The 27,526-nt window shown below is 42.1% G+C and overlaps 2 protein-coding genes and 1 long non-coding RNA gene across 3 annotated transcripts in view; 1 reads left to right on the top strand and 2 right to left on the bottom strand.

Annotated features, from left to right (window-relative positions):
- The window catches only part of LOC138915577 (large ribosomal subunit protein uL15m-like), a 254,981-nt gene that overhangs the window by 126,754 nt on the left and 100,701 nt on the right, over positions 1–27,526 (bottom strand). The gene's annotated exons all lie outside the window — the stretch shown is intronic.
- LOC138915598 (uncharacterized) lies at positions 7,606–11,769 on the bottom strand. The gene is made up of 2 exons (XR_011421627.1): positions 11,683–11,769; positions 7,606–10,804 (listed from the first exon to the last, which is right to left on the bottom strand). It is a non-coding gene; the product is annotated as an uncharacterized lncRNA (long non-coding RNA).
- LOC138915571 (large ribosomal subunit protein uL15m-like) overlaps positions 11,798–27,526 on the top strand; it is a 79,395-nt gene continuing 63,666 nt past the window's right edge. Inside the window, 3 exon segments of the mRNA XM_070222318.1 lie at positions 11,798–11,897; positions 14,713–14,900; positions 27,121–27,246. The gene's annotated coding sequence lies outside the window, so the exon portion shown is untranslated.

Here is a 27,526-nt window from a genome sequence, read left to right as displayed (position 1 = left end):
TAGAAGAAATGCACAAGAGTACTGAGACAACGTAGGGTCAATGGAGAGAATAGGGCTCACATTGAGTCCTGAGCTTTCGCAATAGTGCTGTGTGAGAAGGACCCTGTGAAGGACACCAGGGAGTGTGAGCTGGTTCACAGGCAGTCAGGAGCCTGAGATGTCGAGAAACGGAGGACAGGGAATCATTCCAAATGAAAATCGTGGCCCGGTTCTGCGTTTGTTCCAAGTAATAGAAAGATGCAGAAACACTCTTTGGATTTAATTATGGGGAGATAGCTGTGATATTATCAAGATTGATTAATACACAGACCATTGTCTGAAGTGTGGGGGAGTGAGGAGCTGGTAATTCCATGAACACTGATCTTTCAGGTTCATTGTGAAGGGGAAGGAAGACGTGGGGCGAGAACTAGAGAGAAATGGGTTCAGGAGAGGCTGTTGTTTCAACAATGAAGAGATTGAATGAGTGAAAGGAATTCGATGGGGGAGGGGAGGGGAGATTGCTAGCAGAGAACATGACGTTTGGAATCAATAATAAAACTTCTCTAGAGAGGAGGAAGAAGGGAGACAATTAGGCTAAACCAAGGATCAAGATGAATTTTCAATGGAATCAGGAGAGGAGTCATTGATGGTTAAGAATGGTGGGATATTTGTAGACTTTGCGGCAGTGAGCTCAAGTATTTCTTGTAATGATCTAACTCATCAACATAGCAGGAGATGACCCCCTTGGTGGAAAGTGAGGGGAAAGGCAAGAAGTTTTTAGATTGGAAAGGCTCGGTGAAGGTCTGAACTGTTTCTGAAGCCCGGAAGGACGCACCAACTATCACGGCGCCGTAGGATGTAAAGGGAAGGAAAAGGAGGACATGTCGCTTCTCTCCTGTCAGGATGCGTGTCTGCTGGCACAGCCTGAGCCAGCAGCTGGGATGGCTGCTTTGTGTCCTGAGAAAACAGGGTCCGAGGTGGAAACCTACACCGAGGACCGGGCCGGGCAGTTCTACGGGAGATGTGCAGTGACATGTGGAGAGCCCGTGCTGCTCAAATCACAGCCTAATGTGCTAATGACATCTGAATCCCCCAATACACAAACACGCACTGTGGTAATGTCTGGTAACACCAGCTAAATTGACAGGAAAAATGTCACAGCTCAGTGTCATAAGATGGACACTGAGCATCCTGGCTGCTAGAGTATTTCGGGTCTTCGTTGTTGTCAATCTGGATGTTTCAGACATGCATCTCTCTTCTCACCACTGAGACTGTGCCTGTCGCCTCCTACTCAACCTCTGAGGCCCCACTGCGATGCCGTCGTCTTCCCTGACGCTTCCTCCTTGGCTGGTTCACCGTGTGCTCTCTGTGCTCCTGACGGTTTGCCCCTCTTTAGAGCTCTTTGCACGTGGACCCAGAGTTATTTCTTTACCCTGCATCTTTCTGGCTGGTTTGTGAGCAGGGTCTGTCTCTTATTCATCTTTGCAGCTCTGTTCTTCCACACAAGAATGCCAGCAGAAGTTGAGGGACATACCCTGAAGGGAAGACTTAGTGATTGTATTATTGGCGGTACTTTGATGTTTTGTTTTGATTTTGGTGAGGGTGCTAGAGGGTGGACTGCCAATCAGTGACAGTCCCAGTCGCTCAGTGCTCAGCTTATTATTTTGACTTGAATTTTACTAATGAGTTTGTGTCATTTACTCAGTATACAACATGCTTGATTGGGCTAAATGAGGAGAATTCCATAACTCAGGACCTGCAGGGAGGCTGATGCATGCACAGCAATCTGCAGTACTGTCCCCAAAGTGGGATTACACAAGTCTGGGCAAAGTCCTCGGAGGACCAGGAGAGGGGGCCCAAGGAGGATGTGGTTGAAAACCAGAACAGTGATGACATCGCTTCACATTTTGCTCCCTTGACACCCTCAGACCTCAGGGCTTTGCTGTCTATGATCATTCTCAGAGTGCTGGGAAGCCCGTTATGTATCGCACTACTGCCGTCCCCACTACTGTAGATTTTGGTAGAGTGTTTACCTTGGCTTTGATTGTGTCTCTACAGAGCCAGCCACCTGGTGGTCTGCTCATGTCGGGTCACACTTGATATTTAGCCTTTTGTGGTCAGAGACAGCGCTGTCCTGTGTATTCATTCCTCTGGGGCCTAGAACACAGCAGGTGTCCAATCACTAGGTGGAAGGCATCCATCCTCATAGAGCCTTCAACTCTGTGCTTTGTAATTATCGACTTTAACAGAAAGATTTGAAAGTACAGTGCTTCGCAGTAATTTTCTGATATTGTCAAGAAAGACTGTCCCATCAAGAATATGAAGCGTATCTTTATGAAGTGTCTTTACTTGAATGGGGATTAAGTTGGCTGCCCTGGAGACATTTTCCTGTCATTTCTGTTCGTCTACTTGCTAGTTGCATTGTATCTTTGATAAGTACTTTCTCAAGATATTGAGCAGTGTTTGCTAAATCTTGACTTCTGTTTCTTTTATAGATAGTCACTGATGATTTTCTCCCATTCCTATCGGTCCAAAACTCTTTCATAAAGAACAGATTTGAGTATCTTCTTATTCACTGTGGAGGCTTTTGTGGTCATGATGTATATCTCATAGACTAGACCTCAGGGATATGATGCTTTTGATTAAAGATGAGTATTTATTATATTATTATGGTGTATGTAGGAGGAGAAAAATTGAGAAGGAGTGATGGTTTTCAGTTTCTCAGGTATGTGTGTATATATATATATATAAACATATATATTGAAAATTTTGGGGGCCGGCCCAGTGGCGCAGTGGTTAAGTTCGCACGTTCTGCTTCTCGGCAGCCCGGGGTTTGCGGGTTTGGATCCCAGGTGCGAACATGGCACCGCTTGGCAAAAGCCATGCTGTGGTAGGCATCCCACGTATAAAGTAGAGGACGATAGGCACAGATGTTAGCTCAGAGCCAGTCTTCCTCAGCAAAAAGAGGACGATTGGCAGTAGTTAGCTCAGGGCTAATCTTCCTCAAAAAAAAAAAAAGTTTCTTAATAATGGACGTGTTACTTTTTAACTCAGGATAAGATAAAATTTAAAAAAAAGAAGCTTGTTTATGATATAAAGGTGGAGTTGAGAACTGGGATATAATGCAGGTAAGTCATACCCAATGGAATTTACTGCAGAGCCGTGTGTTTTCATCCCTCCATTGACAAGGTGGACATTCACGCGGGTCCAAGTCAGGCTGAGTTTGCCTGGTGACCAGCTCTTTCTTCTGACCATCACCTCTGGGATGTGAGTTGCTGTCAGTGGCCCTGCTGTGGGGACCAGGGCCGGTCACAAGGTCTGCTGCAAGCCCAGGAGAGTCCCCAGTGATCCTGCTCCAGGGCCAGAACATCAGCATACCGGTGACTCCGTGTGGCTTTGTTTCCTGGGTGTATCTTGTAGGTAGCCTTGTAGACTCATCGGGTCATATTCTGATCCCTGGAATCTATGACCACGTGGCTCCTCTTACTGAAGAGGAAAAAACAAATGTACGAAGCCATTGACCTGGACCTAGAAGAATACCGGAATAGCAGCCAGGTTAAGAAATTTCTGTTTGACACCAAGGTATGATCACAAGTTGATGGATAATCTGAACAAAGAATGATGGTAACAAATATTTTCCCAAGGCTTAATTTACTGTGTCCTGTTTATCTGCACATCTTAGAACTGAAAGCAGATGTTAATTCCAAGGGGGACTTTCACTTTCAAGGCCACTTCCCTGTGGTCTAGATCAAGCAGACCTTTATCTGGGGTCCCACTGGCACCGGACTCAGGCACCTAACCGTGGAGCAATTGCTCATTTCACAGATGCGTTTTTCCAAATCAGTTTTCTGGACTCAATCCCAAGCCGGCCTGCAGCCGGTGAGCTGGGCTCCCTAACTGTTTAAAGATTGAGGATAGTCTGAGGTTATTCCAGCTCCATGACCCTAATTGTTCATTTTTCTAGACAAAACCAAGAGACTTAGGGGCTAATCTGTAGACTGCCACGTCACTGCTGCCTTGGTGTAATAAGTAGACCCAAAGCCGAAAGCGTTACTGGCAAATTTAGATTTTTTCCTTTTCCCTTCTCCTCCTCCTCCTCCTCCTTTCTAAAACGCTTGCCTGCTAGGGTGTTTGCTAGCTATGGCTGGTTCCTGGGGGAACAGCCAAGAGAGGGAGAAGCATGCAGAAGAGAGCGATAGAGTTTCTTATCATGAAGTGTAGCTCTTCCTCAGACTAGCTCTACAGCGGCCATAGCAAGATTGAAAACTGGCTCAAACATCTGCAGAGTTCTTTGAAGCCTTCTGAAAAATAAAATACATTTAGCACACAAATTATCATCGCAATGACTGGGATAGAAATTTATAAATGAACCCAAGTTTCTGAAAGGGCCCCTTTGCCATCTAGTAACTGCAAACTTCAGCGACGAGGGGCCCTCGCCAATGGGAGTGGCTTGGGCAGGCGAAGGCAGCAGAGATCTCGTGTCCTGAGGGGAAAGTCCACTTGTACTGTTTGTCCAGACATATCTAAGTGAGGCGATAATTAACTTGCCATTAACCGTGTCACAGATGTACAGAAATTGGTGATGCAAGCAATACAATTCAACTGAGTTTTAATTAAACATTCTTTCATATAATAAAATACTTTTATTTCAATTTAGGAGGAAATTCTAATGCACCTATGGAGGTACCCATCTCTTTCTATTCACGGGACTGAGGGCGCCTTTGAGGAGCCTGGAGCTAAAACAGTCATACCTGGCCGAGTTGTAGGAAAATTTTCAATCCGTCTAGTCCCTCACATGAACATGTCCGTGGTGGAAACACAGGTAACAAACGTGCATTGTTCTTCTGTCCAGCAGCGCCGTTCCTGAGAGCCACATGCCACACAGTAGTGAGCAACTCAGTTGTTAGCATTGAAGTATCACTTTTTTCCAATACAGAAGGGACTGGAACAAATGTCAAGAAACCAACAGGATTTTTGTTCAGTAAAAATCTCTTCCCTCAATTATATGCAATTACAGTCATCAGACAAATAACCATTTGGAGTTGGAGTGATGGGAAATTTTTGAAAACTAAATGGTGCATAAAAAGGCAAGATGGGTTTTACACACAGACGGAGAAGCTACTTGTCTACGGCTGGACTGAGCCGGAAAATCTTTACCCCCAGCGTTGGTTCGTCCATGATGTCTGAAATGAACCCCCTGAAAGCAGCCACCTTAATGAAAATGTTTGTGTCTGGAAGGAGGTGCGTGCCTGAAGTATCGACCTATCATCAGTGTACCTCAAGTTGCACAGAAGGTAGACTCTGAAGAAGGGAGCTCAAGGAATACCTCGGCGCCCTCTCTCCATCCACTGTCCGCTTTTATCGTCGTCTTAGCGCTAATTACATTCTCAAAGATCCTCCTTCCCCTCTGCGTCCCTCCGTCTTTTTGTTTCCATCTTCCTCCCTCCTTCCCTTTCTGGATGGACTGTTCCTCCTCCTCACAGCACACACTTTACATGAGCGCAGGACGGTCTTCGTCTTGCTCACAGCTATGTCCCAGCACCTAGAACAGTTCCTGCCACGTGACAGGTGTGCCTTAAATGTTTGTCGAAGGGATGAATATTTCAGAGTATGGAGTTTTTCTCTGGTGGATTTCCATAATGGCAACCGGAATGGAGCCCAGGGGAGAGAGAAAGATGCTGTCAATGAGCCTCCTTCACAGCTTAGCGTGAAATTGCTCCCACTTTTTGGAAATTTCCAAGTGTGCAATGTTCCCAAAATATTCCTTAAGATACTGATAAGTCCAAAAAGAGGGATATTCAAATTGAGAAGTTCTACTTGTGTTGTGTTTCATAATTACCTCAAACATTCATCATATTTGTATTACCCACAATATCATTCAAGGTTTCATAATTACCCAAATTCATAATAAGCCGACATTAACAGTGAGACACTGTGGTCGGGGAGGGGTGGGGACGGGAGGGGGGATTGGGGGGTCTCGGGAGGGGTGGGAGTGAGAGCAAGCATTCCTCACACTGGGCGCAGCTCTCCGTCCTGGAGACCCGGCTCACTCCGCGTCCTCCCTCTGGAAGAGCTGAGGGAAAATCAGAACGCTTGAATGCGTCAGCTTGGGATTCCAATCAGTTTCTTGATACAAGGCTATGAGAGCTACTCAAAATTTTCTCTTACAACTGAAAATGTTACCTTTAGGTAAAGCAGCATCTTGAATATATATTTTCCCAAAGAAATCGTTCCAACCAGATGGTTGTTTCTATGGCACTAGGACTACACCCATGGATCGCAAATATTAAAGATAATCAGTATCTTGCAGCAAAAAGAGCCATCAAAACAGGTTAGACTTATGCTATTTTGATTGCTGGTTTACACTGGGAACAAGGGGTGGTACCCGGTGGGGCTGTAGATAAAGCAGACACTTTTAAAACTTCACTGTGGACTCTCCTTTTATATGGGCTGCATTACTGACGGTAAACGGTGTGGTTCAGGGCTCTTTACACACACTGTCTCATGAATCCTCCCAACAGCCCTCCCCGGGGTGCAGATTAAGGCGAGAAGAGATTAAATAATTTGCTGGAGGGCACTCAGCTAGAAGTAGCGAAGCCAGGGTTCAAACTCACGTTCTGGAGACCTGAATTTGGGGGAAAATGATGGACTTGGAAACCTCCCAACCCTCCTTCTGCAAAACTCATGGAAATATTGGCCGATACATAAAAACTTTTAAAAGCACAGCTGAACTTGCACGAAAGTAAAGGAAGTCCTCTGGGGTTAAAAATGAAGAAGCTAAACTGTAGTGGAGCGAGCAAGCTGGCACCGGGCTGCCCTGTGGGGACTTGCTCTTCCCGGTCACAGAGCTCTGGGTTTAATGGCCTCCAGACCTCCTTGGAGCACTAACTCTCTGCGTCTATGAGTACAAGGGACACAGACGTCAAAAATTAGAGGACAAGTCCAACACCGAGAGCCATACTTCTCTACACAATCATCCCCACTGCCCTCAATTGTAGCAGTATTTTACCAGTAAAATTTGGGGGTGAAGAAAAGAGGAAGAAGAGTTAGGAAGTTAAATGGAATGCCAGCTGAAGAGAGATGTGTGATTGAAATGTCAAATTCAACAGTAAAGACATGAAATACAGGAAAATGCAGGAATGCATAAGGCACCTTTTTGTCTGTCTGTGTGCTAAACCAGTCCTGCCAACAAAGGACAGTCGTCTGCCACATAATGAGTTTTTCGTCAACAACGGACTGCATGTATGACAGTGGTCCCATAAGATTAGCACCATATCACCTAGGCGTGTGGTAGGCTATACCACCTAGGTTTGTGTGAGTACACAACAATTAAACCATCTAACAATTAAATCACCTAACGATGCATGTCTCAGAATGTATCCTGTCGTTAAGCAATGCACGAGTGTACATCATCTTTATTCACATTCACGCCTTGCTCTGTGGATCCAGAAGACACGGCATGTTCTCTTTTGTGTCTTCATTTATTTTTCATTCCCACTCCATCTCTGGCAACTTTCCCTATAGCCTAGAAGGTTTCAACTCATCTCTTTCTAGACCCCAGGATATCCATTAAAACTGTTTCCTGGGATACCTTGAAAGTTGAGTACAAACACTGCAACATTCAGGTGAAAGTTGAGTACAGCGATTTATTCATATGTTGGTTACAAAAGAAACACAAAACACCAAAGAAATGTGTTCCTAATATTTAATATTAGTGTTTCTAATACTTAATTCGTGAAGCAACCATAAAAGTAGGTAGGTACATCTTCTGTGGTACTCTGGCCAAAAACACATGACCTCTTCCAATCGTGAAAAAACGTCAGATAAACCCAAACTGAGGGACATTTTACAAAACAACTGATCAGTACTCTTCAGCAGGGTCAAGGTCATGAAAGACAAGGGAAGACTGAGAAACAGTCACAGACAAGAGGAGACTAAGGAGCAATGACAAAATGCCGTGTGGGATTCTGCATTGGATCCTGGTACAGCAGAAGGGAAAGAGTGAAATTCAAATAAAGGCTGAGTCTAGTTAATAATATTATCCAATGTTAATTTCCTATTCTTGATAATTGTACAATAGTTATGTAAGATGTTAACATTAGGGAAAGCAGAGTAAGGAATATATGAGAACTCTCTCTGTACTACTTTTGCAACTTTTCTGTAAGTCTAACGTTACTTTAAAATATTATTTAAAAATATTTTTTGAAAGTAGATAATAGTAAATAAGGCAACCACAGTTTTCTTCTTGACTCTATTGACTATTTTAGAATATAAATTGCATGATATCAAGACGCTTACTTATCCCAGCCACCAAATTTCATGGTGGGAAAAAAAAAAAAAAAAGAAAGAAAGATAAAGTGAACACGACATTTGCGGAGATCACTGGGGGTAGTCTTCTCATTAATTTATTCAATGCCTTCTTTTCCTGTGTTTCAGTGTTTGGAACAGAACCAGATATGATCCGGGATGGATCAACCACACCAATTGCCAATATATTCCAGGATGTTATCCAAAAGAGTGTGATGATGCTCCCGCTGGGCACTGTGGACGATGGAGAGCACGCGCAGAAGGAGAAAATCAACAGTGAGCAGGTTCTTGAGGGGGCTGATCTCTCAGTGTGCAAACCACAGGGTGTCCACATCAGTAACCTTCCGACATGCTGCATATTTTAGATTGAATTTATGTCATCAAATCTTCCTGTTTAAATTGTAGACTACTTTTCCTCCATTATTTGAATGGAAATAACAGTTTCTCTTTATTTCTTCTTTTGTTAGGTGGAACTACATAGAAGGATCCCAATTATTTGCTGCCTTTTTCCTAGAGACGGCTAAGCTGCATTAACAACGACGGGAACCTTCCAGCTTACATCTGAGCTGCTGACATATCCCCTCTCTCACATCCCTGGACAGGAATAGAATCTAAATATCCAGAGAATTTCTGTCCAGTAAATAATATTTTCCCTCTTTAATACGTCTTTGGACATTTGGACCAGTAATAAACTATTTTAAAGGTAGAGACACTGGAAATGGCTTAATGTCTCTGTTGCACACCTCTCTAAAGTCACAGCTACCTTCAACAACTTGATTTCCCCAAGTCTGGCCCCAGTAGTCCCTGGACTGGACTCATTCTGCCCTTCCAGCACAAGGATGGTTCTTCGATTAGACTTCTCTTGCCATTTGATTGGTGGAATTGCTCTAGTTTGCTGTGTCCTGAGGTGCTCAGGACACATAATCATTCATCCACTGACTGTCAGTACTTATGTCACCGTTGCTTTCACCACACATTCCTTTTATATTGTTAATAAAAACATTGGTCTACCCCACCGGCTACCATGATTTCCCTGGGGGTTCATTTTCAGATGAGTTATTGAAGCGTGATACATATTCACTTCTTGCCTCCCCTTCACTTTTTCCTTTCTTGAAAAGTTTTGAAACAGAAATGACCAATATTCACACTCTTATGCCATTTGGGATTCCTTGTGAGAAGATGCGTCTATCTTTATTCTAAGCCTCTTTACCTTTGCTGTGAGTGACGCCAGCCCACCGCCCCTCCTGCATCCTGTTCTGTCTCACTACCCCATCGGGAGAGGCCACTCTCCCTCTGACACCTGCGCACATGGAAATTCACCACAGCAGAATCAGCCCTGATGGAATTCTCTCACCCCGTTGGGATTTTACTCAGTGACTACATCTAAATTGTTCAAAGCTTTAAATAGCATCAATTTTAGACAGAGAACTGATCAACCTGACATCAGTAACACATCCCAAATTTAAAGCTGTCAGCTCAGGTTGCATTCATCAGTCATTTCAGTCGACCATCTTGTTTGGCTTGATTGGATTTGATGGTGTAAACAAATAAACAAAAGCACGTAAGTTTTCTACAGCTAAGTATAAGTAAACAAATCACTTCAGTCTTTATGAATTCACTATTTAAATAGCATTAATGGAGAAGAAGTTAAGGGTTTATTAAAAATGTTTCTCTTATGATTCCAAATAAAAACAAAGTGCCACACATTCCATCTCTTTGTGGGTGCTTGAAATGTCAGTTTTAAAGCTTGCTGTGTCATGTCTAAAACGGCTGGATCATGGGGCCAGCTTACCCTGCCTCTTGTCACAGAAACGGGACCCACCTGTGGCATCAGCCTCGCTGAGGCATCCATAAGGAGCCACTTCTTCTCTGGTGCTGGACAACATCAAGTCCTCTTGGTTAAATATTCGCAGGTGTTTGGTACTCGTCACTATTTAAGCACAGTCCATGCTCGCCAGATTTGGTTGAATCTTGTGAGGTTTTCGGATTCCGTGGACCTACCTGATGTATTTGGCAGAGGTCCCAAGGACTAACTGTACACGAGGTTTCTGACGCCAATTTATATTTTAACAAGGGTGTTCATAGTAGTCAATTAACAAAAGTTGGTTGTAAAATATAACCATTTCTGAGCAAGGGAACATCAGTTTTACCAAGTCACTAAATAAGAAGATGTATTTGCTGATCTGCATTCCTGCTGAATCTCTGAGACCTGCAGTGTCTTGGTCAATTATTCAGCTGCCACCAGGTGAGGAGAGGAGGAGGACGAATGAGGTCATTGAATCTAGGAGATTCCAACCCTGGGATGCCTGAGTCCAGAGCCGTGGTTTTCTGCCTCCCCGGGTCATGATGGGTCTCCCCAGCTCTCATTGATGGGTCCACGTTTTCTACCCAAACCCAAGCCATGTGGCTACCTGGGTCTTGCTGTGGTTTGGGAGCCAGATAGGAAGTATTTTCCAGATAGATTACATTCAGAGGGATGACAGAAATCCGCCCAGTGATTAGCCAGAAGACCAATTAACTAGTAATAAGAAGACAAAGAGGTTGGGGATAGAGAAATTTAAGTATTTGCTTTAAAAAATTTTACCAAAGAAGCATATGCACATGGATAAAGATGACCACCCAGTATACTTATTGGGAGTATATAGTGACATGATCAGGAGGGGACGTCATCGTATTGAAGGAGGGCAACATGTCAGGTTTGGGACTGTCCAGGTTTGGACTGTCAGTTAGATTTGGTAGATGCTCTTATGGAAGATAACGAGGACTGGGAATGTTCTTGGTTTTATGTTGTATTCATAAAAATAAACCTTGTGTGAGTGTGTGCTGGACAGTGCAAGAGCCCTGTGGTGACACACGTTCTCTTCACTTGCAGCTGGAGGAAGGCAGTCGGCCACAGACACACAAAGAACCTGGTCTGGGCTTCTTCGCGCTCCACATGTTCATTCCAGCGCATCCCTCCCTCAGCCTCTGTGTTAGCCAGACACCAGCCCAGCCCAGCGCAGCCCAGCCCCCTCTTCTGAGAACTGGACCCCGATCCTCCTGCATTTTTCATTAGAACCCGTTAGAATCCGAATTCGGCTCGTGGCTTCCTAGGGTCTGCGACTCTGAGGACCCCTGCTAGGAGCATCCAGAGGCTGTTCTCCTAACCCGGAGGTGCGCACGCGCCTGGCACAGCAGGAAAACCTCGCTCCGTTAGAGGAGGCCTCAGAGGCGCCGGGCATCGCTTGGGCCGTTGGAGGCGGAGGCCGGCCGCCCGGCCCGCAGGCCTCCGGCTCCCGCCCGGCCCGGGCGCGTCCGTTTCTCCCGCACCGCCCTCGGGGTTCTTTACCGCGGGCGGGCGAAGGGGTGGAGTGAGGAGGGATGGAGAGGGAGGAGGCGGGATCGCCCGGGGGTTACCCGCTCGGGGAGCCGCTGGAAGTGCCAGGTGGCCTTCCCGGTCAGACGCCGCCAGGCTCTCAGCCTGACGCGCGTCTCCCCTTCCTTAGATTGACTCCTTCGGCTTTCCGTTTTCCTCTTGAGGAGGGGTGGGACTTCCGGTTTCATCACCGGAAGACGACGAGCCGGAGGAGTCTGTCAGAGGGGCCAGCAGGAGCGATTCCGTCGGCAAACGGGTAAGTTATTCTCTGACCGGGCCTGGGGGGGGAGGTTTGGAGGCGGGGACCGTCCAGCGTCTGCGCGGGGCCTGGGGGCGGTGGCTTGAGGGCTCGGGCCGGGCAGCTGGGCGCCGGGAGTCCCGCCAGGGCCCTTCGCTCTTCCTCCTCCCTCCTCCCCCCGCCTCAGCCCCTCCCCCGCTCGCCGGTCCCTCCCGACGCCGCCCAGACTCGCCCGACACCCGCCCGCCGCCCGCGCGGCGTCGCAGCCGCCCTGCCCCCGCCGTCACCTGCTCGCTCCGCGAGCCGGGCTCCCGGGGACCCGGCGGGCCTCCGTTTCCCCGCGGGCCCGGGCTCTTGGCGCGGAAGCGGCGCCCCGGGCGCCCCACGCACCCCTGCACGCAGTCGGGGCGCTTCCGACCGCCTGGCTTCTCCGACTGGAACGCGGGCGCCCAGGCGGGGAGCTGCCCGGTGTGGGTTTCTAGTCCGGGCGGTGGTGTCCGTGGCTGCCCGCCCACTCCCTGTTTTCCCCAGCGCACCGATGCGCTGCTGCCACCCTCGCCTCCTTCGGTTGAGGATGCTGGTGCCCAAGAGCACCACGCCTGGAAGTGGACGGTCCTGGCCACTCAGGGTCCAGCTGCTCTCAGCAACTAGCGGGAGACCCCAGGCTGCCGCACGTCGCTGTTGGCAGCAGCGGGATCGTCCCTGGAGATACCCACCTCTTCCTAGTGGGCGAGCACGGCCTGAGTGTGCGTGCCCGCTTTCTGGAGCTTAGTCGGGGGGGAGGTGGGTGCCAGGAGCTGCTGACCCCTGCGGTTGCGTTGAGTTTTGAATAGCCTGTTTATTGGGTTGGGGGGTTCTGGACTAGGACATCTTGGCAGGGTTGGCATCTGTGGACACATATGTAGGATTATTTTCTAGGTAATCATAGCCCGAATGGTGATTGTGTCGGGACTTTACAGTCCGTGCCGGTGGAACTAGTTACAGTACGCACCTGGTTTGCGGTGAAGCGTTAGTCCAGATGCAGCACTGCCTGGGGAAGGTCACTAACACGTATTGATTAGAACATCGTTAGGAGAGATTTTGATGCCTTTTGCTTTAATTAGCAAAAGGGAATGAACAGATATAATTGGGTTTTGTAATAAGCCTGTCACTATCAACAAGCATCCTGTTTCCTCCAACTTTGTTAAATGTACTTCTAGAGGCAGAATTCTGTGGAGGGAATGACGTTTTTCTGTTATTGTCCACATTAAAATGTTGCCATATTAACATTAATGCAAATTTTTGAACACTTCAAATAGTTATATTTTAACAGAATTTTGACCTGAAAAAGTCTGTAACTTCCGTTCAAAGAGGTGATAATTATTTTGTTTGTTCATGTGAATATACCAAAGATGGAACTTTCACTGCAATTTTGTACTTGTATATTTGTGATAGATTTTTAACCCAGTTTTCAATTAGGAAAGATAAATTTTAACTTTTAAAAGTTTACCAAAATGTATAAACTTTCATGATTTTTGGATATTATGTCTATTTTATTTAATTACTTTGGCTAGTTCTACAGAGTTTACACACATTAATAGAAAAATGAAATTGAAGAAATGGTATAAACTTTTCCAGTGTGGTATGAGATTTCTAATTTTCATTTTTTCTAGTGTAGGAGTATTGATTTTTGTTTTAATATTTTCAATTTAAAATTCTAATTAATTCAGATTTCTCTTACTGAGTAGAAATGTGTAATTATACATTTTCTTCATTTTTTTTTCTAATGATCATATCTAAAATAATTGAATAGTGTAGTTTGGGGAAATGTTATAATGTTTTTACTGAATTTAGGTTTTCCCCCTCTATCCTTAATAGGTACTATTCTTTTTCCCACAGCTATTCAGACAGTGTGAATACTGTCCTCATGGGCCGAGGCAGCTGTACACTTAATAACTTTGGGATTGTCAACATCACCTCTCTTCTCTGAGTGTTATTGAAAAATTTGAGTAATATTTCTGTAACTATACCTCACAGTGATGCTAGCGTCAAATGAGATAATAAGAATGCTTTTTAAGTGGTAAAGAGCTATAAGTTTTACTACTGTATTTTTAGTATCTAATATGTTTACTAATGTTCACTAGCTTACAAGTTGACAATCAAAATGAGTTAGTCATTGTCTTTGAGTTTTGCCCTCTGCATTTTAAATCAATGTAGTGAACCTGAGTGGAGAAGGGAAAAACAGTCTCTGAAAATAAAAGTCAGAGCAGTCAAACTTAGTTGTATAAGAAGGAATAGTTCCAAGTTCAATGAATGTGATAAATCCTTCATTTTACTGGGTAATTGGGCAGAGTCTTTTAAAGTAGCACTCTTGTTATTTTATCTGATGTCCTGTCAGAATTAGACAAGTGGATATGAGTTGTTTCTGTCCATTCCTCATGGACCCATTTCATGGAGAGGGGGCACAAAACTTCAAAATTAAATTTGGATTTTAATTAGTATCCAATTGTAATCTTGCTTATTTTGGTTGGCAGAATAATGCAACTCCTCCTTAGCCCTATCCCTCCCAATACAAAAGATTCCACGTCCTAGTTGCTAGAATCTGTGACTATGTTATGTTACATAGTCTATGGAATATGTAGTAACGTGTAAAATGTAATAATATGTAGTGTTATAATTTAAAGCAAAGTTATTCGTTAAGGTCTATTTCAAAGTGAAATATTTTTTTTGGTAAGGTTGATTGGCCCTGAGCTAATGTCTGTTGCCAATCTTCCTCTTTTTGCTTGTACACTTAATAACTTTGGGATTGTCAACTGACCTAACGTCTGAGCCCATCTTCCTCTATTTTATGTAGGATACTGCGAAAGTGTGGCTTGACAAGTGGTGCTAGATCCGTGCCCAGGATTGGAACCTGCGAACCCCTGGCTGCTGGAGCAGAGTGTATGAACTAACCATTACACCACTGGGACGGCTCCAAAAGTGAACCATTTTATTAATGTTCATTCATTCTGTTTTTTATTGTGAACTTCAGAAGAACGCTAGGTGAGTGGTTTGGCCCTGGCATGCATCATGTATGTGTCCTGGGTTAGTGTTCTGAGGCCTGTATTGGACATCTTTAAAATGTGGTTGTTAGGGAGGCAATGTAGTTAGTGTTAGAATTCTTGGGGGTTCATATTCCAGCCTCTATGTATTAGTTGTAGGAAAATGGCCTTAGTTTCTTCCTCTCCAAGTGGAGAAATGATGTGTCTTTGAGTAGTTGATGAGATAATGTGTGTGAGCGTGGCTTAGAAACTATAAAATGCTGTCTCTGCACAGATTATTAAGACTACTCTACAGTCTTTAAATCCAGCCTTAATACATGCAACGTGAGAGTTCTGCACAACAAGAGGTCGGAAACATGGATTCTGTACCATGGGTTCTGTGGAGCAGGCAGAACCTTACCTTGCTGCCATATTGGTTTTGCCTTCTCTTACTTGAAAAACCAGACAGGCGCTTCCTTCCTTCTTTTTAGTCCCATTTGTAAGATTGATTCAGAATGGGAGTATAGGAATTAGTTTGCATTTTTCCAGAACTAATTTGTTACCTTTTTCATTTCTTGTCAAACATTTTAAGTTTAAAGAAAATGATTATTTTCCGTTTATTTAAATTCCCAAAATGCTTTATGTTCCAACAAATTCACTTCATTTAAAATTAATGAAGTTTTTGAAAAGTCTTTGTGCTAGGCACAAAAAGTAAACCATCCCACTTCTTGTCCTTGTAATCTTCAGTAACCCCAGCAGTCAGTCCCAAGATACTGGCTGTAACAGAACATTTGTCAGTGCCAGAGGTGCACGGCGGAGTAATTAGCTTGGCCTGGAGAAGTCACAGAAAATATCACAGCAACGTGGAAGACCCATGGGAGTTTTCTGTGCGGATGTAGGAGGAGAGGGCTTTTTAGGCAAAGAGGGCAGCTTGTTGGAAGGCACACCTGGTTGAGAACCAGTCAGCAGCCTAATGTGGGTCTTAGCAGGGCCTAAAAGAGGGAGAAGCGCCGAAAGAGGACAAGGTTTAGTTTGTCAAGGGCTTTGAATTGAAGGCTGTGTGCTTTACTTGGTACTTTTTCCTATGGTCAAGTTGAAACCGTCAAAGCTGTCAGATCTCCCACCCTCTGGTGTTGTCCCTTTTCCTTAATAGGTACCATTCCCTTTCGCACAGCTATTCAGACACTGAATACTGTCCTCAGGGGCTGTGTGAGAAGCTCGCTTCAGTAACTGAGGCTTTTCTGTGGAGGCCCCATTAGAGGAGGCTCTCTCCCTGGAGCCACTGAGGCACGCGAGAGGCTGGAGTTGATGACGTTCCACATAAGGCAGTAGAAGTAGAGTACAGAGGATAGAGTGGAGAGACATTTTTGATGTGGAAAGGACAGGATTAAGGGCCAGTGAAGGAGGAGGTGAGAGAGGGAGGAACTAAGAATAGTTTAGAGCACTGATCTTTGTGTAGAGAGCTGGCAGACTAGCTCCATGGAAGCAGGTTTGGGAGAGGAGAGCAAGATGAATTTGTTTTTGGTTGTATTGAGTGTTTGATATCTGTAGGTCATCCAGGAAGAGATGCTGAGATTAGAAGTAAGGTAGAGACTGGAAATAAAGGCAATGAGTCCCTGGACCATTTGAGGTGGCTGGAGAGCACGCAGAATGAATGAAGTAGACCAGGGAGGAAGATCGAGGCTGGGCAGGGGAAAGAAAAATACAAATAGCTGGGATTTGAGCATGTTCCTTCTTAGTATATGCCCGATGACGTCTGCAGAGTTTATCATTCCCTTTTAAATAGCAGGGGTCAGAACAAAGAGGACCCGAAAGGCCAGGTATTTGCTTTATTGGTGATTGTGTTTCAGCTCTGTGTGCTTTATGTTTCTCCTGTTGTACGATCAGTGTCTGAGTTGGTGATCTCTAAGCAGACGTGGAACCGTGAAATAGCATATCTCAAATTGCAGTCCAAGTTAGGAAAAAAACACACGAGGGATTTGAAATAAAAGATTTCCAAGATTCTCAAAATTCTAGGACTTTTTATTAAGTCTTGAATATACATTGAGTTGACACCTTCACAAACACAAACCCCTTTAGATTAGGAAATGACGTGGGAACGACGTTACACATTAAAAAAATCGGTCATTATATATTTATTAAAATCCTGAGGAAAACTTCAGATTTATCTAGAGCATTTTAGTATCTTACGTTCCTTTTGTATAATGCAGTGAAAATATCCATTTTGTTAGTATTATGTAATTAAAACATAACTTCTATTAAATTTTAAGTCTCTAAGTGATAGAGTTTTTAAAAAAAAATATATTACATAGTTATTTTTTAAATATCCTCCTCCAGTGAGCAGATTTGACCTAGGCATTTGGAAAACTTGGCTCAGGTTGTTTTGTCCTGATAATTAACATTAATCTTTAAATAACTCTTTTGGCTTCAACATGGGGGAAGTTTATTAAAAGGGAAATGTCATTTGCTCTCTTTTAATGAATAAAACAAAACATAATAGCTGCCAAATTTTGTAGTATGTGCACAAAGATACTATATTATAGGGAATAGCCTGTGTTTTAGCAATGTATGATGTCCTACTGTTTTATTACTATTGAGTATGTGACAGTGACCGTCATTGCAAATATTTTAAATTTAAAACAATTTACGCCCTGCGGATAGATTATTGTGCAATAGCCATTTCTTTCTAAATGACGGTTAATGGATTTATCCTTTGAATACTATGTTTAGCATAATATAGCAGAACTAAAAGTAATGATCAAAAGACCAAGGTTAGCATGTGACGTTTCCTAAAGGCTTGAAATAACTTGGCGTTATGTATTAATAACATTCAGAAAACATAGTCATGCCTTAACATATTAATCTGCTTATATATTTCAGCTGAGGTGGTGATTTTTACTTTTGGCCGTCTTATAGAAAAGCTTTTTGAAAAGTTAACTTTCTCACATCAGCTGAAGTCTTTAAAAAATCTGATTAGTATTTTATAGAGAATACTTTCTTGCCTCTTTTGAATAATATAGGCTAATCATAGGCAGTAGCTTCATATATTGTTGGAAGAAGTGTAATTACAAAAATTAACTTGTCATACACCACAGCTCAGCAAAGTAACTTTCTTATAAGTCCATGGTCACAGTATGTTTTTGCAATTCAGCATCTGGCTCTGTGGGATATCGATGGCTTCTATGAAGAAAAGTACCAGGGTGAGCAATTAAATGCAAAATGACAGCATAAAATATGATCATTATGGTTATACAAAAGACGCATTTATGAATTTTGCAGATAACTGTCATTTTTCTGCTCATATTTTTCTGTTGCTTTGTTAGCTTAATAATTTTAGTACAATTTATTTTTTTCTTCTAAAAAATGAACACTGCCATTTTTATTATCCTGGCACTTGTTTATATGTCTTTTTTGTTTGTCAGTTTTGAAGATTAATGATAGTTGTTTCACTGTCTTTTGACACAATACTTTCAACTTGATTTCAAAATTGAAGAATTTAAAAAAATTGCATAGCAGTTGTATTATAAGAGTACCACTTCTTATGATGAGTAGTATTTTATCACGTGTGGTTTGGATAATAATCACCACCCGAAAGTAAGTTTTGCCAGTAGTTTCCTCGTAACATCACGTAGTGTTTTGAAGTATTTTTTATGGTATCAACTCTCTGATTTGGTCCAGGGTAAAACAGTGTTGACATGAGGAATCATATAGCAAAGTTGTTGTCTTTCTTTTGTCTCTTACTTGCAAAATGTATTCTACATGCAATGAAACTGCTGGACGTTGCGGAGAGGGAGTCACTCTGGAGGACTAAGTGTCCGTGTGACCTTTGGAGCATGCCATTGTGTGAAGCTCCGTAATGTTAACCTCCATTTTGTTAAGTTCCATTATGTTAACCCCTCTTGGCTCTTCTGCAGCCCTGCCTGTCTTTCCAGCCTTACCTTTCACTGCTGCCATTTTTGAAAACCTATGTGTTACCCAGTTGCTCTCGTTTTCTTTTACTTGTGCTTATAGTATCCCTGTCTCCCGAAATACAGTAGTCCCCCCTTATGTGGGGGGGATACGTTCTAAGACTCCCAGTGGGTGCTTGAAACTGCATAGTACTGAAGCCTGCATATACGTTTTTTCCGACATGTACACTGCTGTGATAAACTTAGAAATTGGGCAAAGTAAGAGAGTAACAGCAATAACTTCTGTTTGGCATATCCAGATTTCCAGCACGACTGCTCTTACACGTTGGGGAAATTATTAAATAAAATACGGGTGACTTGAACACCAGCACTGTGATACCTTGACAGGCGCTCTGATAACCAAGAGGGCTACTGAGTGACTGACAGGCGGGTATCGTGGATCCGGTGGAGAAAGGGATGATTCACGGCCCCGGTGAGAGGGAGCTAGATGGCACAAGATTTCATCACGCTACCTAGAATGGCGAGAAATTTAAAATTTGTGTATTGTTTATTTCTGGAATTTTCCATCGAATATTTTTAGACCTCTGCTGACTATAAGTAAGTGAAATTGCAGAAAGTGAAACCACAGGTAAGGGGGGGACCATTGTACTTTTTTTAGCCGTTTGGTTAAATTCATCCTGAGCTTGAATGTGTGGTTGGAACTCTGTCCATTCTGTGAAGACTTTCTAATCTTAGCAGTCAACAGGAACTTCTTACTTTATGCTCTTGTGGCATATTTTGGGTGTCTGTTGTTATTATCAAAATATGCTTTGCAGATAGAGCATAGCTTAAGTTTTTTTTAATAAGTTTAAAAAAATCGTATTTACTGAAATCCTACTATATGCTGAGTACTGTGCTGGGTTCTGGGATGCTAGTGAAAGAGTTTATTTCTTCTGCTCAAGAAGGTCACATGCCAGTTGTAACGCAGAGTAGTAAGAACTGTGGTGGGGGCAGATGGGAATGTGCAGGCAGAGGGCTAATCCAGTGTCAGGGTTGGCAGTCTGGTTCTTGGAGGAGGCAGCAAGCCTGAGGCCTGAGGACAGCAGAGCACAGCCATGGAGCACGCGCAGGCCTTGCCCACCAGCCATAACTGCTTAGATGGCTTGGTGGATGGACCCGAATCATTGGGGACTTATGTCTCATGATGTTCTTGTTTTTTGTTTTTTTTTTTTTAAATTTAATCATTTTCGTGAGAACCTTTGAAAAAATTAATTTCCTAGTTTTCAACTTTTGGAACCTCTCCATAACCTGATTTAATATTGTCTCAGTGACTTAGGATTATTATTTTGTGCGTTGTCATGTTGGGCTCTAAGAAATCATGTCCTCTGGGCATTTTGACCCAGAGAAGGGTGTTTTTAAATATCTGAATGTTCCCTGATTACTTTTAATTTTTTCTGTCTGCTTTTTCTAGTTTTTCTTCCCTTTTCCCGTTTCACTGCTATCAGTGATCTTGTCTAGAGTAGCACAATTGCTCTCCATTATTTGCCATCGATAAGAAGCCAATGAATCAGGTTTATCAGTAAGTATCAGGAAGGGGTGATGGATCTGAGGAAGGAACTTAGAGACTCACCTTCAATCCCAGTACCTAAATTCAAACATCATCTCTTCAAATATGTTTTGCCGCTCCAAGCCCTTTTGGGCAGGTTTCTTACTTTTAGCTAAGGCTTGGTGGGTGATGTTGCTGCCTTGGTGAGTTTTTGATAGCTGAGGTGTTCGTGTTTCCCTGCATCACGATTCAGGTCATTTTGTTTTCGTTGCTCTCCTGATGTGGTCTAACTGTTTTGTCTGATTTCAGGAATGCTTTTAAATGGTTTATGTTTTAAGAATTAATAGACAAGGCTTATATTATCCATTTGTTCTTATATAACTTACTTCAATTATAGTATCAAAGCAGGCATTTTTTATTGTGATCAATTTTGAAGAAATTAGGTATATCAGTTTTATTTATTCATTATTAATTTCGTTAATAATCAAGTTCATGAATGATGAGTTTAGGAATCAGTGACACCCTCTGAATTAATTGCTTTGTTTATTTGGCAGTAAAGCAAAACTAGGACAGTATTATACATTTGCGATATGTTTCTATATTTAGATAGAGAGAGGTACTATCTGTTGTTATTAATGTTACTGTTATCTTTACCTTTTAAAAACAAATATATATACTAACAAACATGTCTGTGTGTGACTGAGAGAGAGAGTGTGTAAGTGTGTGTTTTTGTGTGTGTCCATACATATCTTTTAGCATTTCCAAATTGGCCCAGGTGATTCTAATCTAACCTTTCTGGTCAGAATTTTAAGTATGTAAAAATTCTGTATGAAAATGGTAATAAAAACGCAGTCATTCAGTTTCATAGTGCAATTACTTATTGTGACAATTCTTGTTCAGGAGGAGTCTGTTTCCACCAGCATTGTTTTGGACAGGGAGATGGCAAGTGTAGACTATACTCTTGAGTCTGTTAGGGAGTGACGCTTTTTCTACTGTAGTGCTGTAATAGCTTTACATTTTGTGATTCTGTGGGCTACGCAGACGTGATGTGTTCAAGATGAATCAGACGATAAAATTGACTTGTTTTCCATCTGATAGCTGGTACTGCTTTCAGCAGTAAAACTGAATTATTTCTACAGATCGAAAAACAATCTATGAGATATGAGGTCATTTTCCTTATATAGCCATAGTTAAATGATTTGTTTCTATGACTGGTTTTTATAGTATAACCTGTTAAGGTTTTATCCCCTTATGCTCAAGACAGATTGAAGACTTAAAACAGACAAATTAGAAGAAACAAAACTAGAGATTTTTTAAAAAGTGTAACTTGTTTACAGAGTTTCCTCACCATTTAAATTTTATTCTTTCCTTTTCAACAGGTGTATAATGCTTATTTGCTTTAAAACCCTTGTTCATTCACTCACTTATTCTTTTGTTTATTTTTTTGCTCAAAAACTTTATTGCAGAATAGTTTACATACAATAAACAGCATCTATATAAAGTGCACAATTTGATGGGTTTTGACAGTTCTATACACCTCTGAAGCCATCTACAGAATCAAGATAAAAGAACATTTCTCTTACCCCCTTAAGTATCCCCATGCCTCTTTGCAGCCCACCACCTCTTCCTGCCTGCCACAGGGAACCCGTGACCTGTTTTCTGTCACTGTAAATTAATTTGCTATATCTTGTCGTATGTGCTGTTGTCTGAGTCTTTGTGTGAACACGTGTTTTCATTTCTCTTGGGTAATTACCTAGGAGGGAAATGACTGGGGTAATGTGATGACTCTGTGTTTAACTTTTTAAGAAACTGCCATCGAGTCTTCTTTAATTTCTCTCAGTCGTGTTCTCTAGTCTTTAGTGCATAGGCCTTGCACATTTTTTGGTTAAATTTATTTTTGCACAATTTTAAATCAAATCGCATGCTGTTAATATTTAAAAGTGCAATTGATTTTTGTTTATTATCCTTTGAATTTCCTAAATTCATTTAATTGTTCTAGTGTGGGCGTGTGTGTGTGTATGTGTGTATTTTGCATCCTGAGGATTTTCTATGTAAACGAGAATGGAAGTAGTTTTACTTGTATTTATCCGGTATTTATGCCTTCACTTCTTTGTTCCTCTTCACTTTTAGTAAGTCTTCTTCCTAAAATCTGTTCTTAGATCTGGCATTCATCTACCCACTGTGGCTGTCCTGTGGTTACAGATTGCATGAGAGTATCATTTCCAGGTTTTATATTTTGAATATTTTTGTCTCTGAATGTTAATTGTGTCTTTTATGCTTAGCACATAGTTTTGATCTTTTAATACAATCTGATAATTCTTTTTAACTGTAGTGTTTATTAACATTTAATGTAATGTAGTTGGTTGGATTTATACTATTTTGCTCTTTATTATTCTGCGTCTCCTGTGTTTTCTTTGTCTGTTCCTCCTTTACTGCCTTATTCTGTGTTGACATGAATTCTGTCATCTTCTATTTATCTGGGAATGTCTTTACTGCCCCTTCATTATTAAAGTATAGTTTTGCTGGATATGTGATTCTTTATTGATGGTTTTTCTTTCAGCACTTTGACTGTATTATTATTCTGGCTTTCGGCCTCTGTTATTTCTTCTAAGTCAGCTCTTATTTGTATTTTTTTCTCCTCAGTGTGATGCAAAGTCACCTGTTGAACATGTAGCTGTTCCTTGTATGTGGTGGATTTGATTGCTTTCCAGATTTTCTTATTGTCTTTTTCTTTTTAGTAATTTGACTATGATGTTTGTAGGTGTGACTCTCTTCGTGTTTGTACTTATTCATGTTTGTTAAGCTTCTTGTATCTGTAGATCAATGTATTTCATCAAATTTAGAAAGTTTTCAGCTATTACGTTTTAAAATATTTCTTCTACCCCTTTCCCTCTTTTCTCTGTTATTGGGATTCTTACTGCACATTTGTTGAAATACTTCAAATTGTCCCATAGGTCTCTGAAGCTCTTTTCATTTTCCTTAAAGTTTTCTTTCATTTCCAATCTTCTGAGTCGATAATTAATATCATTCTATCTTTAATTTGACTGATTCTTTCCTCTGCCTTCTCAAATCTGCTGTTTTCCCATGTAATAATTTTTTCATTTCTCTTATAGTGCTTTTCATCTCTAGCATTTGTTTGGTTGTTTTTATCATTCTCATTTCCTTATTCGCATTCCCTATTTGTGGAATCACTGTTATTATATTTTTAAAAAATTTTTGAAAATTTGAAAGAGTTCTTAGAACCTCTTTACAGGAGATACTTGAAGACTTTCTCTGCTACATTGACATCTGGGCCAATTTTCCATTGACGTTTTTCTCTTCCTGAATCTGGACCATAGTTTATATTTTCTTATAAACACAGCTTATGATTTCTTTCTTTGTTGTTGTTGAAAATAAGACATTTTGTATAGTGTGATGTGGTAAGTTTGGATTTTGATGCACTTTTCTAGAATGTCTTTTTTTCCCTTAACTTGCATGGTCTTAAAAGCATAGAATTTTATCTCCCTGTGGTGTACAGACACTGATGTTTATGTTCAGTTTTTAAATGCTTGCTTACTTGTATTTTGCTTTACTCTCTGGGTGTTTCCCCTGTAAATGTAAGAATTAATGGTCACACAATGATTTGGGCAGAATTTGTAGTCAAACACCTTGAGCCCATTATGATCTTTGCCATCTGTCTTTCTGTTTGTGGGTGTACAGGGGGCACATTCAAAGTTTACCTAGTTACCAAGCCTCTGTTCTGGGGCTTTTACTGTCTACCATGTTCCCTCGAAGTTGCTTTGCTTAGTCAACCAGGCATGTGTGGGGAACTTCATCTGGTCCTTTTATTGGCCTTTCATTTATAGGATCTCCTTGCTGAGTTTCTTGCTAGTCTGACAGTTGCCCAGACTGGGCTCATACCTCTGTGGACCAATGTTGTGAGATTTCTTTGGTTGCTTCCCACCAACTTTGGTCCCTTCTGGCTGACAGAGCGATAGAGGTTTGCTGCCTGCTCCAAATAGCTTCCTCCCTCCACCACCTTAGCTCATAGCTCCTCTTTTTGTGCCAGTCATGTGTTGGTAGAGCTAGCATGCTCTCTCACCAAGTCGCGGGGATGGTAGTCTCCCAGGCAAGTGCTCCTTTCTCAGCCTCTTACCTAGGGCTTTGGATAAAGTGCATTTTCCACTCGTTGCCTGAATATGGTTTTCAGAATCATAAAATTGTTGCTTTTGACAGTCCTATGCAGTTTTATACTTGTATCTGCTGAGAAGGTTCACTGACTTCTTTATTTTGCCAAAGCTGGATATTCCTGAGTAAGCCGTTGTTTCTTCAGAAGTGTCTTCTGCTCCGTTTTCTTTCTCTCTCTCTCTTTTCCTCTGGGACTCTAGCTAATTAGTTATACATTAGACCTTTTGTAGTCCTCAGATAGGACCCTGAGAGTCTCTTTTCTTTTTTAAATTTATTTTTTATTTATTTTTCTGAGGAAGAGTGGCCCTGAGCTAATGTCTGTGCCATTCTTTCTCTATTGTGTATGTGGGATGCTGCCACAGCATGGCTTGATGATGGTGTTGTAAGTCCTCATGCGGGGTCTGAACTCATGAACCCTGAGCCGCTGAAGCAGAGTCCGTGAACTTAACCCCTACACCACCAGGCTGGCCCCTCTTTACTTTTTTTTTTAATTCTGTCTTTTTCCTTAGATTCTTTTTGTTAGATGATTGCTGTTGATCTGTCCTCAAACTCACTGATTCTTTACTTTGTCATTTCCATTTTGTTATTAAGCCCCTTTTTTTATTCTAAATATTTTATCTTTTGTTTCTGACATTAACATGTGGCTTTTTAAAGAATAATGTTTATTTCTTTGCTGAAATTTATTATTTTTTTTTCCATTTGTTTCAAACATATTTTCTTTACTTCACTTAATATTGTTGTAACAGCTACTGTATGGTTCTTTTAAAATAATTCCATCATTTTGACCATCATGTTTGCCATACATCTTTTTGCTTGAGATTTGGACACGGTTTTCTGACTCTTCCTAACTCAAGTAATTTTGGTCATTTTGAATTTTATGTTGTGTGGTCTCTGGATTTTGTTGTGTTGCTTTAAATATTGTTGGTGTTTTCATTTTAGCAGGCGGATGACTTGACTACGACCACATCGTTATCTGTCATGTCTGCAGTAGTCAGCCACTCCTATCTCATTCCTGGTGTTTAATTGCAATCTGCTTTCACTCTTGTTCATACATGGTTTATGTTTTCTGGGTTTATTCATAGATTCAGGTGTTCCTTTAGCTCTCTCCTTTATGGTATTTACTTCTTACTCTTCTGTGGCTATCATTGCATTCGGACACTTTCCCGCTGATCCAGAAGTACAACTGGTTTTTCCCTTGTGATTTAGCTGCCTGTCTTTCGTCAGTGGTCTCCGACCCTGGATATCCTCTGGGTAAAGCCTCCCAAAAGGGGAGGCGTGCTGGATTACCTTTTGCCATTTGCTTGCTTTGGGCCTTGACTCCACACTAAAAACTTCCAGCTTTTGTTTAGTCTCCAGAGCCATCGCATAGTTATTTTTTTAGTATTTTATCCAGACTTCGTAGCTGTTATTTGTGAAAGGTTTGGTTTGTTAGAAGCTTAGTATTTTGTACCAGAAGTATATGAAGTGAAAGAAAAAAAAACCAAACCTCTTTTTTTTTTTTTTCCAAATTGAGGAAGATCAGCCCTGAGCTAACATCTGCTGCCAATCCTCCTCTTTGTGCTGAGGAAGACTGGCCCTGAGCTAACATCTGTGCCCATCTTCCTCCACTTTATATGTGGGACACCTACCACAGCATGGCTTTTGCCAAGCGGTGCCATATTTGCACCCATGATCCAAACTGGCAAACCCTGGGCCGCCAAAGCAGAACGTGCACAGTTAACTGCTGCACCACCGGGCCAGCCCCCAAACCTCTTTAAAAATAGTTCTAAATTTTGTTGTCAAGGCATTATATGCTCGTTGTAGGAAATTGAGAGGAATTAATAAATTCTAATGAATCTGAAAAAAAATTACCCATATCCACTTTAATATTTTGATTTTTTGGGGGGGTATTACACAACTGAATGTGCTATGCATAATATTTTAAAATCTGCTTTTGGTTAAAATCATGTGAGAAGTGTTTTTCTTTGTCATTAGATATTCTTGGTAGATATTTTTATGGCAGTATAATACTTCGTATGCATGCATACGTTGGTTTATATGACCATTTTTTAATGCTTGTTACGTTGGTTGTTCAGTTTTTTACTTTTATATATGACCCTGTGGTGGACATCTTTTTGTATACATCATTGCAACCTTTTCGTATTATTTTCTTAGGACAGGCCCCTAGAAGTAGACATACTGGGTTTCAAAGTGAATGATGAGGTTTTAAAGTTGTTCTTAGATACAACTGAATTGCTTTTCAGAAAGTCTGACCCATTTGACACTTGTGAGTGCTGTCCAGCTTACTGCACCTTCTAACCATTAGCATTAGATTTTTGGTATTTTCTCATTTAATGGATGGAAACTCTCATAATCTGCTTTTGGCAGTTTTTGATGAACTATTTTGGCCAAACTTCTTTATCTAATTTTTAAAAATTTACATCTCTCTGTTTTAAAATGATCCATTCATGTTCTATGCCTATTAAATGTATGTTTCAGTCTATTGTTTAAATAACTGCTTTTAAAACTATTTTAATGGTAGATGAGACAGAACCTAATTTTGTACCTGTAATACTATTAACTATGAAAACAGTTTTTTAGTATATCATTTCTTTTTGACTATCTCTTTGAATATCTTCATGTTTGCGTCTCCCCTTCCTTAGATTGACTCCTTCGGCTTTCCGTTTTCCTCTTGGGGAGGGGTGGGACTTCCGGTTTCATCTCCGGAAGACGACGAGCCGGAGGAGTCAGTCAGAGGGGCCAGCAGGAGCGATTCCGTCGGCAAACGGGTAAGTTATTCTCTGGCCGGGCCTGGGGGGAGGTTTGGAGGCGGGGACCGTCCAGCGTCTGCGCGGGGCCTGGGGGCGGTGGCTTGAGGGCTCGGGCCGGGCAGCTGGGCGCCGGGAGTCCCGCCAGGGCCCTAGGCTCTTCCTCCTCCCTCCTCGCCCCGCCTCCGCCCCTCCCCCGCTCGCCGGTCCCTCCCGGCGCCGCCCCGACTCGCCCGACACCCGCCCGCCGCCTGCGCTGCGTCGCAGCCGCCCTGCCCCCGCCGTCACCTGCTCGCTCCGC

The sequence above is a fragment of the Equus caballus genome, chromosome 9 (assembly GCF_041296265.1).
Source record: "Equus caballus isolate H_3958 breed thoroughbred chromosome 9, TB-T2T, whole genome shotgun sequence".
Taxonomy (NCBI): Eukaryota; Metazoa; Chordata; class Mammalia; order Perissodactyla; family Equidae; genus Equus; species Equus caballus.
Note: the sequence above shows the minus strand (reverse complement) of the source record. Positions and strands in the feature narration are given on the sequence as shown.